This window comes from Leptopilina heterotoma, unplaced genomic scaffold (genome assembly GCF_015476425.1).
Source record: "Leptopilina heterotoma isolate Lh14 unplaced genomic scaffold, ASM1547642v1 Lhet_17, whole genome shotgun sequence".
NCBI classification, from domain to species: domain Eukaryota; kingdom Metazoa; phylum Arthropoda; class Insecta; order Hymenoptera; family Figitidae; genus Leptopilina; species Leptopilina heterotoma.
The window spans coordinates 1,389,483-1,396,351 of NW_025110886.1; positions in this window are offsets into that span (position 1 = coordinate 1,389,483).

A 6,869-nucleotide genomic window follows, 5' to 3' on the forward strand; every position below is an offset into this window, starting at 1 on the left:
TATACAGTCATGAAAATATGATTTCTCAAGCTATTAATAAATGTAACCAGAGGCACACCGTAGAAATCTAAAACATCGTGATACTCATTAGCCTCTCTAGTTAATATTATTTTATTAATTTTTTTTGTGTAATATATATTTTAAGGTAACCCATTTCATGCTGTCTTCCAGAGTTGCCTATAGTTTATAATTAAAGTTGTAACAATTACTATTTGAGAGACATATTCTAGGACAAATATTTATGCGGTGTACCATTTAGCCATAACTGTTCCTATTTACATAACATTTATTAGTATCAATTATTATTAATTAAATAATAAACAATATTTTGAAAACAAATTTTTCTTTATTTTATTTCGAAAAAATAAGATGAAAAACAATAAAACGAAATAAAGAAAACATAATTATTCTTTTTAACGAAGAAAGTTTTATAAAAAAATCTGTCCGCGCAAGCGCGGACACATTCTCATCCGCGCTTCGCGCGGGGGCTCGCTTCGCTCGCAAGTTTCAGCGCGCCTCGGGGCGCGCGAATATTGATCGTCGCGCTTCGCGCTCCGGCGATTATTCCACACGTCGCGCTTCGCGCGCAAATGGCTCGCTTCGCTTGCGGCGGTCTGCAATTGTTGTGCATTATTTGTGTTCTTGTTCTTGTTTCCTATTATATGTTTCGTAAAACATTTTTTTTTTCTTAAAGTTACTACGACTTTAAGGATTACATTCTCATCACATGTTTTTGTTTGCTGATGATTGCGAGATAAAGTGGATTTAAATGTATATTTTTGGTCTTGATGATTTAAATTGTGAAGTTATTTTTAATTATACTAACTCTTAGTAGAAATATTATTTGCAGAAGCAGATAAAATATTCTTAAAGTATTAGTATCAAGGTTTTTGTGTAGTGTAGACCGGAGCGTAATGGCTAACTTTTCACTCTTTGTTGATTTACACGGACATTTTTGTTTTAATTAAGTGTTTATCACCTAGAAAAGTTACTCTAGTACCTCAGCTTTCTTTTAAAAAGTCGAACGTCCCTATATTACGCTTACTTTTTTTCTACAATGAACGTACACTTCGTCGGTATCGTAGGTATTGCTCTTTCCCGTGTAGAAATTTGTCGTGGCCTTCCTAGAAATAGACTACAGCTAGATAGCATTTGTCGTGGAAAATTATTCTGAATAAACTGTCCTGGCCCCGAAATGTTAATGTACAGTTTTCCCTTTTATTTTCTTCGCTATGAAGACAGTCTAGAATCTGGCTAAAATTTGTCTAGGATACTGAATTGAAAATTCAGTACAAGTTTGTATAGCAGGTTGTCATAGAATTAGCTGGGCACTGTCTAGGACGCTGACTTAAGAATTTAGTACAAGTTCGTGGAGAAGGTGGCTCTGAGAGTCTACTAAGCTAGCAGACGAAATCAGTTCTTGACGTAGTGCTTGATGAAAAGAAACCAAGAGTCTACAATTGTAACTTATCTTGTTGTGAAGATAAAATCAAATTTATAAATCTAGTGAAAACTTTTCAGTTTTCCATTTTTGAACAGGGACAGTGTACAAGTTTAAATATATTACAGCGAAAAAAAGATTTATTAGAAAAAGGACATGTGATGTCATCATTAATAGTCTAGATTGTTTTTCATATTATAATGTTCATAATAAGTAATAAAACTTTGGTAATTTTAAGTAAATTTTTTGTGATTGCAACAATATAATATACAATTAATTTTATTATCGGTATACAAGTACGAATCTTTATAGTGAATGTGTTTGTGTTTTAAAGAAAAGATCGCATGTAGCAAAATATGTTACAATTAATTTCAAAAATAATTGTAAGAGGAATTGTGATAATAACAAATACTTTTGTATTACTGTTTTGTTTGTTTAAAAGTTAAACAAACAAAAGAGTAAAGTTGAAAAATATTGTTCTATTATTTATAAACCTAACAATTATTCCCAGTATGTAGAAACTGCTTATTTTAATATCCAGGAACTGGCTAGGAATGATTTATTTTACTAGACAAGGACTAGACAAAATAACTGTACAAAATCTTGACGTTGCTAGTGTTACATCCCTCGTTCAAGCCTGTCCATTTTTAGGGTTCCGTACACCTACGGTGTATCGGCGGAACCCTATTGGTGAGACTCTGTTGTCCGTAGCCAAATCGTGTCCCCCCCCCTAGCGGCTAAACTATTTGACCTAAAGAGCTCAAATTTGGTACAGATATGTATTTTCACACGTAGATTACAGGAAAAATATAGAGAATGTGTTTGGAGATGATGGTCATAGCGTTGTCAAGGAAATAACAAGATTTTTGGCCAAAAATGCATAAAAAGTGACCATTCCCCCCCCTCCTTAACTTCTAAACTATTCGACATGGAGAGCTGAAATTTTGCATGCTGGTGTATTTTTACTCGAATATTACAGGAAAAATATAGAGAACTTGATATGTAATGATGGCCATAGCGTTGTCAAGGAAAAACTAAAAAATTAAAAAAAAAAATTTTTTTTCCCTAACTTTTACATTATTTGACCTAATGAGCTGAAAATTGGTATCCTAGTGTATTATTACAGTCTGACGACAAAAAATTTATTTAAGAAACTTTTTGAAGAAAAATAAATAAAAAATTTTTTTAATTTTTTTTTTCAAAAAAAAAAATTTTTTTTAATTTTTTTTAGTTTAAACACGTGGCATTAAATATTTTAAGGAAGAGAGTGAAATTTTAAGAGAATAAATGAGAGGTTGTTTTCTGACTTTAATTTCTTAACTAAAAATAAAAAAAAATTGGACAAGTGCGAGTTGTACTCGCACTGCAATGGCGGGTTCCGCACACAAATATTAAAACAATACTTGTAACATTGATCGGTAATTGGTAGAATTAAAATAAACAATTATAAAAATATATTAAAATCATTTGATAAAAAAAAATAACTAAAAAAAATTAAAGTATTGTATATATCTAATATTGTAAACAATAATAAGCAAAGGAACAAAATTTTCAAAATTTATTATAGTTCCTCTGCTTATTATTGTTTACAATATTAGATATACAAAACTTTAACTTTTTTTAGTTATTTTTTTTTATCAAATGATTTTAATATATTTTTATAATTGTTTATTTTAATTCTACCAATTACCGATCAATGTTACAAGTATTGTTTTAATATTTGTGTGCGAAACCCGCCATTGCAGTGCGAGTACAACTCGCACTTGTCCAATTTTTTTCCCATCTAGTTGCTAGATTGAATCTAGCGCAACTGGACAGTTTCTCATACACTTCCACGGTAAATTTCTACACGGGTTATACATAGCGTGTTGCATTAGCCAACACGCCCTAGGGGTACTTAGGAAATATTTTGTAATTTTTATCAATACAGTAAGTGTGAATCAAAAATCTAAAATTGACCCTCAAAAAATGTTTCAAGCTTAAAACGCGATTTTAGTTTCTTTTTTAAAGTTATTTTAAAAAAATTAGAATGAAAAAATGAAAATTTTGAAAAGTTACTTTCATATGTGAAATACAGATTTTCTACTATATTTCTTACAATAGTTATTGAATAATAAATAATCAACCTTTGTAGAAACTTGCAGTACATCAAGTTGTCTTAGGAGTGAAATCATTTCGATTTACGATTTTTAAATAAATTACAATTATTCATTACGCCCCTTAGCCATTATGTCCCGTTTTCCCTATATACGTGATTTGTAAATATATATCAAGTATATGATTAAAAAAATGTAAATTTGGATACAGTGAATGTGATATTTACCCATCGTTTTAACAAGCAAAAGTAAAACACCTCCACTAAGCTGAGACAAAAAGTCAAAAATTCGAAAAAAGTTTTTGAAAAAATTAAGTTTTTCAAAAGTTATCGTCGGACAGACAGACAGACAGACGTAATCGACAGACCATGTTTCTTGGATTCAGGGCACCTCAAAACGCAAAGATTTAATAAAATTAACAAATAGTATATTAAGCAACAAGGTACCGTAAAGGCAGCCTTTAAGTCCCGTGTAACTTACGATATTTTTTATTCCAAAGGCACAAAAGTGGCGATTTAAGATAGCAGACGACAGGGAGTAAAACTCATTCACTTGTTCGACTTCTATGAAAATAGCGGCATTTTTTTTCCATGAGCAAAAATAACGCATGGGACTAGCTGTTTTTTTTGTCCATGGGAAAAGAAGGTCGCCATTTTCATTCAACCTGAGGTATAAAAAGTCAATTTTTCATCAAATCTAATACCTCCTCATGTGATTAGAATGTAAAAAACCATTTCCAACAAGATAAGACCAAAAATTAAAATGTAAAAAAGGGTCAGACCAGCCAAACTGCATTAAAAAAATTTCATTGATTTTCTAAAATGTTAAAACTTTTATGAATATATTTTAGTTATAACATTTTAGAAAATCAATAAAACTTTTTTAACCCAGTTAAGCTAGCCTGACACAAAAACTTAAAAAAAAAAAATTAATTTTCTATGAAAAAATGTTGTAAAAGAAAGTTGTTTGTATTTGTCTAATCTAAAGTAATATAAAGTTAAAAATAATGAAATTTGAAGAAATTGAATTTTCAAAATTTTGAAACTACTGTAGTTTGCGTAGTTTTCGACGAAAATGGCTGGCTAACGAACTCGATCTGTATTTTAACACTAACTTTGTGCATACAAAGTTGCAAGTTGATGCAATAAGTTTTTCAAGAGTTATCGTAGGGACACCATTGTGTCTACAGACAGACACGAAGACAGACATACGGACAGACACTTTTTTTAGACCATGTTTTTCGGACTCAGGGGACCCCAAAACGTCGGGATTTCATGAAATTAGCGAAAGTCAATTTTCGACCAAAACTAATACTTTCTCATATGATGAGAATGTAATAAAAAATTAGTTTTTTGCAAATAAGTCGAAAAGTTTTAAGTTTAGTGAAAAGTTGTCAACAGCAAAGTTGTAGCTGATGGTAAGACGAGAAAAAAAGTCTCTGGCAGCAAGCTCCCATAGGCAATAGTTTTGGAGATAATTGAGTCGGAATATGGATTTTTTTTTAAAAAAATCATAAAAAATATATATATACGGTGGTTTTTCCGGAAATTACTAGTTTTTGGTTAATGTGAGCATTTTTAGAGTACAATGGGATGAGAATATGTGGAAATTAATGTAATAATTTTTTTCTCTTTGGGAAATTTTGATTTTTAGCTTTATTTTAGAATTTTTGAGTATTTTTTTACTATTTAAGAGCCTATAACTTCGAAATTTGACTTTCTATGAAAAAATGTTGTAGAGAAAAGTTGTTTGTATTTGTCTAATCTAAAGTAATATAAAGTTAAAAATAATGAAATTTGAAAAAATTGAATTTTCAAAATTTTGAAACTACTGTAGTTTGCGTAGTTTTCGACGAAAATGGCTGGCTAACGAACTCGATCTGTATTTTAACACTAACTTTGTGCATACAAAGTTGCAAGTTGATGCAATAAGTTTTTCAAGAGTTATCGTAGGGACACCATTGTGTCTACAGACAGACACGAAGACAGACATACGGACAGACACTTTTTTTAGACCATGTTTTTCGGACTCAGGGGACCCCAAAACGTCGAGATTTCATGAAATTAGCGAAAGTCAATTTTCGACCAAAACTAATACTTTCTCATATGATGAGAATGTAAAAAGATATTAACTGCTGTACATAATTTACAAAACATTTGCTTCTTTCTTCCTTACTGAGTCTTTCTAATCTTTTTATTTCATTGCTCTTTCGTTCGACTTTTTCTCTCAATTTCAAAATATCATCTTCATATTTATTTTTCAATCTTTTTGACACGTACTGGAAATTTCTTTCTCTATAATAAAATTAAAATAGAAAAGTGTAAATTATGAAATTAATTACCTTAGTAAAAATATGAAAATAATATTATAATGGTTTATTCATTGATCCTTAACCATTGATCGTGACCCCCCCCCGCTGCTTTTGTCAGAACCGATAATGTTTTAAATATTGAATTTAATAGTGCGTCTATTATCTGTTGGATGAAAACTTTCTAATTCGGTCGAATGCAATTATCTGCCAGCACCAATATTGTTTTAATGCAAACACCCAAGTGCTCTTTTTAATATAATAAAGTATTTGTTGTCCCGTCGATGCGCATGAAAAACTTAAGGTGTTAGTAAGTTATCTACAGTTAAGCATACAAGTTCGTTACTTACTTCAATTTCGTATGGCATTAATATTAAATTGTGTTCAATAGTTTTTACTGTCCGGCAAGCAAAAATATGTTATTATTTCGGCAAACGATGGTATGCAAGGACACGAATTCGGGTAAATTATTTGCATTGTACCTAACAGCTAGTAAGCACTTTAAAAACACATACTTTATTCCATTCATTGTTACCCAGTTTGCAATTTGCAGATGTCTTACTTCTGGAAAAAATTGATGCACATTTAAAAGGTCTATTGCAACCCATTTTAATGGACCTATTGTGTTTTCTTTTTTCAAGTTCTTATTGAGTACGTAAAGTTGTTGTAATTGGTGCTTGGTGCTTAATGTCAATGGTAGATTTTTATAAGTACGCATGTAACCGACAATTCGCTTAAAAAACTGATGCTTGGCTTCCATTCTCATAGTATAATATTGCCTAAGGGGTCCGTATTCAAGAATTCTAGACACACGGTGCGACAAGTAGTGCTGCTTCGGAATTAGACCTCTGTGGTATATTACTTAAAACGTTTCAAGATACTCCGTTATGCAACACTCTAGATAACCTAAAATGGAATGTGGTATTTCCTCCGCATGCGATATTAATATAATTTCTATCATCTTCAAATAATTTTCAAATGGAGGCCATCCTTCAGGAACTTTATCCGCAACATTGTTACTAAT